At 39.5% G+C, this 13,412-nt stretch overlaps 2 protein-coding genes across 2 annotated transcripts in view; both read right to left on the bottom strand.

Moving 5' to 3' along the window:
• rp9 (RP9 pre-mRNA splicing factor) overlaps nucleotides 1-13,412 on the bottom strand; it is a 104,851-nt gene that overhangs the window by 57,281 nt on the left and 34,158 nt on the right. The window lies entirely within an intron of this gene.
• LOC106570440 (engulfment and cell motility protein 1) overlaps nucleotides 1-13,412 on the bottom strand; it is a 199,535-nt gene that overhangs the window by 165,957 nt on the left and 20,166 nt on the right. The window lies entirely within an intron of this gene.

Here is a 13,412-nt window from a genome sequence, read left to right as displayed (position 1 = left end):
ACTAGAACAGTCTGCAGCACCCGGCCTCACCCTACTACAACCTGAAGTCAAATGTCTACCGTTTGCTGATGACCTGGTGCTTCTGTCCCCAGCCAAGGAATGCCTACAGCAGCACCTAGATCTTCTGCACAGATTCTGTCAGACCTGGGCCCTGACAGTAATTTCCAGTAAGAAAAAAATAATGGTGTTTTAAAAACAAATTCCATTTAGACACTGTTGTCCTAGAGCACACAAAAAACGATACATACCTCGACCTAAACATCAGCGCCACAGGTAACTTCCACAGAGCTGTAAACGATCTGAGAGACAAGGCAAGAAGGGAATTCTATGCCATCAAAAGGAACATAAAATTCAACATACCAATTAGGTTCTGGCTAAAAAAAATTGAATCAGTTACAGAACCCATTGCCCTTTATGGCTGTGAGGACTGGGGTCCGCTCACCAACCAAGAATTTACAAAATAAATGGGACAAACACCAACGTGAGACTCTGCATGCAGTATTATGCAAAAATGTCCTGTGTACAACGTAAAATAAAAAAATGCACGCAAAGCAGAATTAGGCAGATACCCGCTAATTATCAAAATCCAGAAAAGACATGTTAAATTATTCAACCACAAAGGGAAGCGATTCCCAAACCTTACATATCGAAGCCATCACCTACAGAGAGATGAACCTGAAGAAGAGTCCCCTAAGCAAGCTGGTCCTGGGGCTCTGTTCACAAACACACCCCACAGAGCCCCAGGACAGCAACACAATTAGACCCAACTGAATCATGAGAGAACAAAACGATAATTACTTGACACATTGGAAAGAATTAACCAAAAAACAGAGCAAAATAGAATGCTATTTGGCCCTAAACAGAGAATACACAGGGACAGAATACCTAACCACTGTGACTGACCCAAAATTAAAGAAAAATTTGATTATGTACAGACTCAGTGAGCATAGCCTTGCTATTGAGAAAGGCCGCCGTAGGCAGACCTGGCTCTCAAGAGAAGACAGGCTATGTGCACACTGCCCACAAAATGAGGTGGAAACTGAGCTGCACTTCCCAACCTCCTGCCAAATATATATACCATATTAGAGACACATATTTCCCTCAGATTACACAGATCCACAAATAATTTGAAAACAATAGTACTTAACAATTCACAAATTGTTAAAACACGGTTTATTGCCATAATGTGACATATGGAATGCCTCTATTCCTTTGGAACTTTGTGAGTGTAATGTTTACTGTTCATTTTATATTGTTAACTTTTGCTTATTATCTATTTCACCTGCTTTGGCAATGCAAAATGATGTTTCCCATGCCAATAAAGCCCTTTGAATTGAATTGAATTGAATTGAGAGACAGATCAGGCAAACACACTCTGTCACGTCCTGACCAGTAAAAGGGGTTATTTGTCATTATAGTTGGTCAGGGTGTGGCGGGGGGTGTTTGTTTTGTGTGTTTGGGTATTTTGGGTTTAGGTTCTAGTTTTCCTATTTCTATGTTTAAATCTAGCTTTTCTATTTCTATGTGAGTTTTGCAATGACCTCCAATTAGAGGCAGCTGGTTGTTGTCTCTAATTGGAGGCCATATTTAGTTGTGTTTGTTTTCACTTGTGTTTGTGGGTGGTTGTTTCTAGTATAGTCTGTGCACCTTACTGGACTGTTTTTGTTGTTTGTTTATTTTGATTAAGTGTTTTCTTTAATAAAAAAAGAAGATGAGCACTTTACCCGCTGCATTTTGGTCCACTCAATACGACCCGTGTGACACACTCCTCATTATTAAATGACAAAGATAAATATTACAGAGGCATCCATCCATCTCTGCCCTCTGAGCTTGTCAACAGATGGCACAACAGTACAAAGCTTCCCCTGAGGTCCACGTGTCATGCTGTGAGAGCTTCCCCCCAGACTTGCCCCCATTTCTCAAAGACAGACAGCGAGGTTACAGTGTTACAGTATTTCATAGTTAGAGCAACTCTGTCTCATCCGTCATTTTGTAAAGTCTGCCGTTTTCCAGACAAATCAAGGAGTCTGTAGGACCGAGTGAGCGTCTGTTCACTGGCCAGGCAGTACCCATACACAGGGACTAGGGTGACGTTGCCCATAGGCACTGGTCTTGGGTCAGTTTAGGATTCCCCCCACTAATGGTCAAGGTTAGGATTCGGGCAGGGGAAGCTGATCCTAGATATGTAGCAAGGGGACACTTCACCCCGGATCTTTCACTGGCCAGCTGCTTCCTTCATGTTACTAACAGGTTGTTGTTGTGAATTTGTTAGATTACTTGTTAGATATTACGGCATTGTCGGAACTAGAAGCACAAGCATTTCGTTACACACGCATTAACATCTTCTAACCATGTGTATACTATGTGACCAATAAAATTTGATTTGATTTGATGCAAAGTGTGAGGGTTACTATTAGTGAATCTTAACTGGCAGCTGAGCCAAATCAGAAAACGGATTGCCTCTAGGTTGAAACCAGCAGCCAAACTGCATGCCGGTGTATTCGAGTCAGTCATGTTGTTATATACAGTGCCTTCAGAAAGTATTCAAACCTAGGGCTGTGGCGGTCATGAAATTTTGTCAGCAAATAACTGTCGGTCTCACGGTAATTGACCGTTAATTAACATAAACATGTTTACCATCTCGGGGCTTTCACGCATACAAGCTGCTGATGCATGCCTTTGGACATCTACATTTTAAAAAGTCAAATAAATCTATTTAATATAGCCTACACCATCACAATAATATCCATTATTTATTTAGTTGTGATAGGCCAATAAACATGGGAATGTCTTCGAAAACCAAAACATAAGGTTTGCATGATGCAACACTATATTGATGATTTGAGAAAAAAGTAGCAAAAAAAGGAATGCGCTCTGATCCATCCCACAGAAAGAGACAATCCACAGCTTTCTTCTTTTAAAAAAGCAAATGATCCTCTGTGGACAAATCATGATTTCTGATCTACTTTGAATGATTTTATTTATTTCTGTTTACAGGAGTAGGTTAATTAGGCTATAGAATTTTGGAAGCTTAGCTTCCCCAAGCCTCATGGACGCACCACCTATGCTCCTGTCTTACTCACACATTCACACGCCACATGGTCTCCACTCCCTAATAGCCTACAGCTGCTTGCTCTGTGCCTCTCTCTCCCTCTCGGTATTGGCTCCAGTTGAATAAAGTAGAAAAATAATTGTTGCTGCTTCCCCCCCAAAACAATTCTGCTGCTTCCCTCACTCGGATCGGACCAACTGTCCTTTATGCCCTTTCGGAGCGGATTTAAAAAAAAAAATATTAATGCATATTGGGTCCGTGGCTTTCCAGTGTCCATTTCAGAACGGGAGCTTTAACTCCCGTCACCATTTTTCTTCATTATTCAGATTATTCAAATTCAATCATGAAGTGTTCAGAGAGTAATTAGAGGGACAGTAGAGCAGTCAGTACCAGGCCATTAGCAAGGGCAGTTAGTACATTTGGTAGGCTACCCATCAGCGCCATTCATTTGCGCAGTTTTGGATGGAATTAACCTGACCAAGGGTCACAGGGAATTTGACTGCAGTCATGACTGGTGACTGCCTGTGTGGTCACCGCAACAGCCCTATACACCCCTGGACTTTTTCCACATTGTTGTGTTACAATTTGAATTTCAAACTGGATAAAATTTTGATTTTGCGTCATTGGTCTACACACAATACCCCACAATGTCAAAGTCGAATTGTGTTTTTTGAACAGTTTACAAATGTATAAAAAATGAAAAGCTAAAAAGTCTTGAGTCAATAAGTATTCAACCCCTTTGTTATGGCAAGCCTAAATAAGTTCAGGAATAAAAAAGAGTCACATAATAAAAAAGCCACATAATACTCACTGTGTGCAATGGTGTTTAAAATTATTTTTTATGAATATCTAATCTCTGTACCCCACACATACAGATAATTGTTAGGTCTTTCAGTAGAGCAGTGAATTTCAAACATAAATCCTCCCTGGTCTTTGTGGTTGAATCTCTAGGAAAACCTTGTTCAGTCTACTTCCAACAGACACTGATTCACAATTCAGCAGGTCAATAAGCTAAAACACAAGGCCAAATATACACTGGAGTTGCTTACCAAGACAACATTGAATGTTCCTGAGTGACCCAGTTACAGTTTTGACTTAAATCTACTTGAAAATATATGGCAAGACTTTAGGCTGTCTAGCAATGATCAACAACCAACTTGACATAGCTAAACACACACACACACACTACCATTCAAAAGTTTGGGGTCACTTAGAAATGTCCTGGTTTTTGAAAGAAAAGCAAAACATTTTGTCCATTAAAATATCAAATTGATCAGAAATACAGTGTAGACATTGTTAATGTTGTAAATGACTATTGTAGCTGGAAACGGCAGATTTTCTATGGAATATCTACAAAGGCCCATTATCAACAATCATCACTCCTGTGTTCCAATGGCATGTTGTGTTAGCCTTTTAAAATGATAAACTTGGATTAGCTAACACAACGTGCCATTGGAACCCAGGAGTGATGGTTGCTGATAATAAGCCCCCGTGCGCCTATTTTAAAATGGAGAAAAAAAATGCTTTTCTTTCAAAAACAAGGACATTTCTAAGTGACCCCAAACTTTTGAATGGTAGTGTATATTTTTTAAGAATAATATCCAGGTGAGCAAAGTTCTTAGAGACTTACCCAGAAAGTTGATTCTAATTTGTATTGACTCATGGGTGTGAATACTTACGTAAATTAGATATTTCTGCATTTCATTGTTTATATATTTGCCAAAAAATTCTAAAAACATGTTTTCACTTTGTCATTATGGGGTATTGTGTGTATCAATTTAATACATTTTGAATTCAGGCTCTACCACTACAAAATGTGGAATAAGTCAAGGGGTATGAATACTTTCTTTTTACTTTGTTTTTATTGTAGGAACACAAAGAAAGTACAAATAGAGTAAAATAAAACAAAAAAGATCTGGCAGTTATAGTGCAAATTAATGTATGTTCTATGTCAAATCCCATTATTTTTCCAATGTTAGATCTTATTTCTCCCCAGTAGGTTTCGATTGCGGGGCAAGTCCAAAAGATATGAGAGTGATCCACCCTCGATAGGCCGCATTCTCTCCAACAAGGATGTAGGGAGCCAGTTTGTTTTGATTTCAGTTTAGGTGTTATGAAGAAATGTACAACATTCTTCCAACAGAATTCTCTAAATTGACTTTGAGTTGGTGGAGCTTTGTTGAGCCTCTAATATGTTCAACCATGTTTCATCAGTTATTTCAATGTCAAGTTCCTCCTCCCATTTCTTTTTAATATAGTTTGTAGAATGTTTCTTTGAGGAATGAATACCCAAGTAGAGATTTGAGATCGTTTTTTTGTTACTCCCCAAGTTGTATGCGTTAGTGAATACTTGGATTAATTTTGGAGGTGCTCGAGGGTCAGTCACTTTTATCTCCCTTAAGAAATAGTGTCGAACTTGTAGGTATCTGTAAAACTCTTGTTTATCCAAGCCATGTTTTTTACTTAGGTCCTGGAAGTTACCTAGGTTCCCATTCCTTATAATTGTACTGAATGATGTGATGCCTTTCTGCGTCCATTGTTTAAATCTGCTGTCCTGAGTTGCAGGGATGAAGCTGGGGTCGTATGCAGGCCAATTCAGCAGTTTGATCTCTCTGTGTAAATTATTTTGCTTAACTACCCTAAACCATGTCTTCAGAGAGAAATGAATCCACTGATTTTGTCTACTGTATATTTCTATTACCATGTTCTTATTTCCCAAAACTGACTGTATGGGCGTCTCTGTCACAGTAGTCTCAATGTCTTTCCATTTGGATTCATATTGTGAATTGCACCAACACACCAGAGGTCTCATTGGGCTGACACATAATAATCTTTTAGGTTTGGTAAGGCCATACCCCCACAGTTTTTTGGTAATTGTAATGTTGTAAATCTAATTCTTGGTCTCCTACTGTTCCAGATAAACCTTGATATCCGTTTATCCCACTAAACTGTTTAGGCGGGATTTCTATGGGCAGTGATTGGAACAAATACAGTAACCTCGGCAGGAAGTTCATTTTGATTGTTTCAATTCTACTACTAAGATCTAAGGGAAGATCTAACGGAAGTGAATTTCACCTGTCTAGGTCATCATTTATATTCTTGTTGATGTGATCGTAATTGATGCAATAAAGTTTGGCTGTATCTTTTGGTAGATATACTCCAAGATATTTAATGGATGAAGAAGTCCAGTGGAAGTTATACTCTTCAGCTCTTCCTGTGCGTTATAATTATATACTAGGGCTTGAGTCTTGTGTACGTTAAGCACATACCCTGAATATGTTCCAAATGTTTGTAAAACATCCATCAATCTAGGTACACTTGAGCCTGGGTCTTTAAGGAATAACAGAACGTCATCAGCATACATGCATATCTTATGTTTACTGCCCCTTATTGTTATTCCCTCTAAGGTTGGGTCCTGTCTTATTGCCTGTGCTAATGGTTCGGGGTACAAGGAGAAGAGTGTGGGTGAAAGATTACAGCCTTGTCTTGTTCCTCGCTCTAATTTTATCGTTCGTGACAAATGTCCATTTATCTTTATTCTAACGGTCGGACATGAATACAGTGTTTTGATGCACTGTATCACTTCTTTGTTGAAACTAAATCTTTCCATAACTTGGAATAGGTAATCCCAGCCCACTGAATCAAATGCTTTTTCTGCATCTAGACTGATTAATATTGCACTTGTCTTATTCTGAGTAATGTGGTCCATGACATGTAGTGTTCTCCTTATATTGTCCTGCGTCTGCCTATTTTGTATGAAACCAGTTTGATCTCCGTCAATCAATTCTGGGATTATGTTCTCCATTCTTTTGGATAATATTGATGCATATATAGTTTATAATCCGTGTTAAGAATTGCGATAGGTCTATATGAACTGCATTCCTTCTCATCTTTAGCCTCTTTTGGGATTACAGATATGATGGCCACCCTCCATGATGGTGGGAGACCCTCCTCCCGCAGAATCCAGTTAAAACAGGCCTTAAGTAGAGGTGTTAGTTGTTCTCTGAAGGTCTTGAACCGTTCTAAAGGGAAGCCATCAGTGCCTGGAGACTTGTTTACTTTTAGTTGAGATATTGCTTTATTCATTTCTTTGGTGAATATTTCTAAAGTTAGTCTATCATTTTGCTCTGTCCCAATTGAGGGGAGATCAAGTGAGTAAAAAAAAAAATGCTCTATTGTCTGTGCATCTGCCTTCTCTGGTTGCTTGTACAGATTTGTGTAATGTGATTCAAATGCATTCTGTATTTCATCTAATTTGCATGTGATCTTCTTTGTTTTGGGGTCTTTTATTTTGAAAATGGTATTCTGTGCTTGTTGTTTCCTGAGTCTCCATGCTAGTAATTTGGTTGCCTTTGAGCCTGCTTCATAATATCGTTGTTTCAGGAACCTGAGCTTTTTCTCTACTTCTTCTCTATAAATCTGGTCAATTTACTGTTTTACCTTTTGAATCTCTTGTAATAGAAGAGGTCTTTGTATTGACTATGAGATCATTCTAAGTTTCTTAGTGTTTCCTGTAATTTCAGCAGTTTCTGTGCTTTAATCTTTTTCTTGAGAGATGTGGCTATGATCTTTCCTCTAATAACCGCCTTAGCTGCATCCCACAATGTAGCAGGAGATACTTCCCCGTTATAATTATTCTCCAGATAGATGTTCAATTCTGTCTTTATTGATTCCTTCAATGCTGGATCAGCATGCTTGTATTACGTCTCCATAAGAGTATTTCTTGGTTTGCTATCAAGGTGTACTCTTATGGAGACGTAATACAAGCATGCTGATCCAGCATTGAAGGAATCAATAAAGACAGAATTGAACATCTATCTGGAGAATAACGATAACGGGGAAGTATCTCCTGCTACATTGTGGGATGCAGCTAAAGGCGGTTATTAGAGGAAAGATCATAGCCACATCTCTCAAGAAAAAGATTAAAGCACAGAAACTGCTGTAAGGTAAACTCCATTATGATCTGATAAGTCGCTCTGCCCGATCCTACAATCCTTAAGCCTGTGTCTATCTGCACATGAAAAAAAATTGTCTAACCTGGAGTATTCAGTGTGGCGGGCTGAGTAATAAGTATATTCCTTATCGGTCTTGTGGGTGTCACGCCATACATCGAGCAGTCCTAGATCCTGCAATATCCTATTGATCTTTTTAGCAACTAGACTAATTTTCCTATTTCGATTTGTGCTGTCCAATTTTGAGTTTAAAATTGTGTTAAAATCCCCTCCACAGATAGGAGTGCCAGAGGATTCTGTAGCAATTAAATTAGACACCTTCCTGTAGAAGACCATGTCCCTCCCTGGGGGTGCGTATACATTAAATAATGTAACTTCCTTGTTATCCAGTTTATATTTAACAAATATAAATCTACCCACCTTGTCTTTTATTTCTGACATAAACTCAAAATTAACTGAATTTGGGATCAAGATTGCAACTCCCCTTCTACCCATTTTGTAAGAAGAAAAAAAAAAGTATTCCTATATCCCATTTTTTTTTTGTTTCTCGTGCTCAGGTGTGGATAAGTGAGTTTCCTGCCAGAATAGTATGTCACCTCTCTCCCGTTTCATCTTTGCTATTACTTTGCTTACTGCTCTTGATGGCACTCCCCAGTCCGTTTACATTGAGACTTATGACCTTAAATTCCCGATGATGTATCGATATAAATAAAAAAAACCTGTGCACCATATCTGCCTGCTTATCTTGAGCCTAAAAATGAATGAAAAATCAAGAACGATAATAAAGTAAACCAAAGTGGGAAAATACTTTGGTATTTGGACTCCCATGTCAGAGGACTGTCTCTTGCCTCTGGGGTTTGATGGGATGAGCCTGTCCGCAGGAGGGGCCCCTCGCTCAGATACGAAAATGCGTGACGTTGTCACAAACAAGACCTGTTGGAACCGAAAATAATAAGGGCGCCTATTTCGTTGCTTATACACATCGGTTAATTACAAGTGAAAACTAGATCGGTCATGCGTGCATATCATGAATCCTTCCCTTGATATGTCCTTCTGTCACCCCGGTGTCAATGTGTCATTAATCCTTAGTTAATATATATGTTAATGTGACGCTACTTAGTGTGTTTATAAAGAACACACTTTTGGCTACTCACCCTTGTTCGGCATTGGGGGAAAATAGGGGAGATATTTTACCTATTGCAATGACAACCATAACAACCCAACGTCTTAACAGCTCGCGGTAACTATTCATTCTGTTAAATCCGATTCAGTGTCTTCCATCTTCCCGTTGGAAATGCCTGAGTCTCTCTCGGATGTGAACGTCCTCTTGCCGAGGTGGTTTCCCTCTTTCTCCATGACTCTGCTTGTCGACAACGATCCATGGGAGAGCCTGCTCGAGTCTTTCCGCCGGTGATGTCGCCTTTCTCCTGGCGGTATACTCCACTGGGATGCCCCTCGACTTCAGATCCTTAGCCGCCTCGTCTGCATGCTCGTATGTAACCGGGCCATTTTCCAGAAATACCTGCATTTTTGCCGGGAATGGTGTTTGGAAGCGTATACCCTTCTCTTTAAGTGCTTTCTTAATGAGGGTGTATTCTTTCCTTCTTTTCAGTATCTCTCCCGCGTAGTCATGATCAAAGAACACTAGTGCGTGTTGGTTTTTCAGTGACTGCGGAGTTCCATGTGTCCGTTTCCCCAATGCGCTGTTCTGCGTCCCCCATTCTTGTAGATATGCTGTGAAGTTCTTCTTTGTTTTCTTCGAGTTTCTAGTTAATGTCCTACTTGAACTCATTTAGTTATTTTCTTACATCTTCTCGAAGTTCCTCTCGTAAGCCTGTGAGCGCCTCGCGCAATTCCTCCTTTATCACCTCACGAAATGAGGGTTCTTTTGCTGCTGCTATCTTATTTGCGCTAGCATTAGCTACCTCGGGTTCATCAACAATTATATATTCTGCTGTCTTGTTACGGGCTGTTGTTGTAGCTATTACAATGCTCAGAGTAAGTACTTGAATTTAGGGGGGGAAATACCCAACCGATGTGCAGTACGAAAAACTAGGCAGCCATTTCCTAAGTTGCGTCACCGGAAGCCGGGTATGAATACTTTCTGAAAGCACTGGTCAGCTAGCTAGGCTAAAGAGCCCCAAGGGTCAATAACTGGGAGCCATAAACCAAAGGGAGTTGTGTGTCGCTGCATTAAGAGAAGCTCTAGAGGCAATCATCTGTTTTCACACACACAGACAGAGAGACAGAGAGAGAGAAAGAAATACAGACAGAGAGATGAAAGTGGCAAATCTGAACGTCCTTGAGTTTTCCCATTTACTTTGAAATGCAATGTCAGCCATCACACCACACACAGCCAACAACAGACAGAGATGGTCTTTTCTCTAGTTTGCATCCAAAATTGCAACCTATTCCCTATATAGGCCACTATTTTTGACCAGAGACCTGGGCCCGGTTTCCCAAAAGCATCTTAAGGCTAAGTTAATCTTAAAAGCATAGGATCCTATGGTTCAAACGATAAACTTAACCTTAAAATGCATTTGGGAACCCGGGCCCTGGTCAAAAGTAGTGCACTAAATGAGGAATAGAATGCCATTTGAGACCAGGATTTTCGTTAGGAAAATGTGGCGTCAGGCAATGTGACCGGGAAGATTTAAATTTACCGGCCATTTGAGAAATTGATCAGACCCATATGCATTGGGTGCGTAACCTATTAGGGTGTCACGCCATAGTGCTCAGAATGACAGAAATCACATTTAGATTATGGTAATTAATCTTAACAGAACACACATCTCCTATAATGAAGCAGCCAATAAAATGTCATTTTCAAACATTTGCCAAAATGCAATTAGCTGGAAAACAACATTCTAATCAGCGCACCTGATGCGAACGGTATATGACAGAAAATCTCTGTTAGAAATGACGATGGGTTGCTAATATGACTAGGATTGTGCCTTTGGATTCTGGACAACGAAAGAAAGTTATATGAAAACCAGTAGAACAGGAGAGAAATGGCATATGAGGAAGTCTTTCATAGGCAGCGCTAGTGGCAGAAGGCCTAGCTGAATATTGAGGTGCGGCTGTCAGTGAAAAGCATCTAAAACATGTGTGAAGATAATGTGTTTTGAGTAGAATTTAATATGTTGAGACAAGAAAAAAACAAAGAGGGGTGTGTGGCAAAAATATCCTATTGGCGCGTCCATCTCCATAATGCATGCGCTCAGATCCCCAGAATGCACTCAGCTGTCTCCCGCATTCATTGTTTCATAGTGTGAATTGTTTGCCCTTTGTCTTAACTGACCACATCCTCAACTAACAAGCTGAGCTTCAGTATTTTTTTCTTCTTCACCTTACACAGTAAGTCAACGAAAGTCCGTTTTTTTTTAACATCCATTGCAAATAATAGCCTAATAGTTCCTCACAGTAGGCCTATTTAAAAAATCTTTCCAACAATCTCCCCCTCGATAATCACAAAGCCATCTGATGATTCCATATATCCAGTGGAAATGTCATAAAATACCTTTCCCTTGTGCAAAATCAATTGTCTGTCCTGAGCTCACTGCAGGGAAATCTGAGGGCCCAGGATAGACTATAGTTGATACAATGTTGTAAGTTCACTAGCAACAGTGTAGGAGGGCTGGATCCAGTTGATTGTATCAAATCAATGTTGCACTTCACAAGAAATTGCTCAAGTCAAGACAGATAGAAGAGGGAGAGAAACAGGCTAGGTAAAGAGAATAATGTGATTGAAAATTACAGTTCTTTCATTGGTATATTTTCAACTGTTTTTATTTGTCAGCCTTATGTTTTTTTACTTAGTTGACAAATGAAAAAGTTAGAGGCCAACGCTCATTTAGGTAATGTAGTAGCCAATAGTCACTGTGCATCAATGTGTCCACATGGCAGAGTGTCACGTCCTGACCAGTATAAAGGTTATTTGTTATTGTAGTTTGGTCAGGACGTGGCAGAGGGTATTTGTTTTATGTGGTTCGGGGTGGTGTTTTATGTAGTAGGGTGTTTGATTTATTATTTCCGGGTTTTGGTCTATGTTCTATGTTCTTTCGGGTTTGTTGTATTTCTATGTTTAGGTTAAAGGTTTAGGTTGGACTCTCAATTGGAGGCAGGTGCTTTCTCGTTGCCTCTGATTGAGAGTCCTATATATGGGTAATTGTTTGGGTTAGTGTTTGTGGGAGATTGTTTCTTGTTTTGCGTGTGTGAGCATGACAAGACTGTTTTGTTGATCGTTCGTTCTTCTTTTGTTATTTTGGTGTTTTCTTGGTTAAAATAAAATACAAGATGAGCATCCACATTCCTGCTGCGTTTTGGTCCTCCATTCCAGACGACAACCGTTACACAGAGGCTGCTGCTCTCACATTAGTTGAATTTTAACTTTTATATTTGTATCATTTTAAATTAAGATTTTTATGATTAACCTCTTGACAATGATTTTGAGAAACGAAAACGTTATTATTGAAATGAAACTGTTACACGAAAATGCACATATGAAAATCATAACTGGCATGCAGATCGGTATAAATGGTAGGATAAATTGTACGCTTCCCGAAACTTGAAACTCACCATGAAGTCTTCAGAAAATATTTCGCTCCACGTTTCTATGGTCGAATTTTCAAGCAAGGCAAAACATGCCTCGTGATATTAAGTACAACATTCAGGTTTCAAACAACTAAGTATGATTTCAAAATGCACACTGCCTCCAGATCACATTGTAAAGTGGTGGGTGACACGCTGATAGCCTGTTAACCATTGTTTTTTCTTCCAGTCAATTTGGCAACAATGCTATTTATCTGCTTTCTTTTTGGGCCAAAAGCCAGCAATTACCAGCTAACGAAAACCCTGTTTGAGACACAGCCCTTGCCGTGTTTTGAGCAACCTTCTCAAGTTAAGATACAGACATGAATGAGCCTGTCGGACTGTGGTTGTGGGAATGTAATCCATTGTTCATATGGGGATCTGATGCTGCCAACAATAATGTCTGTATTCACTCTAAACTCCATTGTAAAAGACAGGAGGTCCTTTAATCTGGGTTCTGCTAAAAACGGAGAGAATACCACAGATTTTGTGAGCGTCCCAATTGGTATCCTATTCAGACCCCTTGATTTTTTTTTACATTTTGTTACATTAGAGCCTTATTCTAAAATTGATTCAATTGTTTCCCCCCCCAAATCTACACACAATACCCCATAATGACAAAGCAAAAACAGTTTTTTTTTTTTTACATTTCTGCAAAATGTATAAAAATAAATAAACATTACCATTTACATAAGTATTCAGACCCTTTACTCAGTACTTTGTTGAAGCACCTTTGGCAGTAATTACAGCCTCGAGTCTTCTTGGGTATGACGCTACAAGCTTGGCACACCTGTATTTGGGGAGTTTCTCCCATTCTT

This window comes from Salmo salar, chromosome ssa14 (assembly GCF_905237065.1).
Source record: "Salmo salar chromosome ssa14, Ssal_v3.1, whole genome shotgun sequence".
Taxonomy (NCBI): Eukaryota; Metazoa; Chordata; class Actinopteri; order Salmoniformes; family Salmonidae; genus Salmo; species Salmo salar.
The sequence above is the reverse complement of the archived record's forward strand: the minus strand, read 5'-3'. Positions and strand labels throughout refer to the sequence as shown.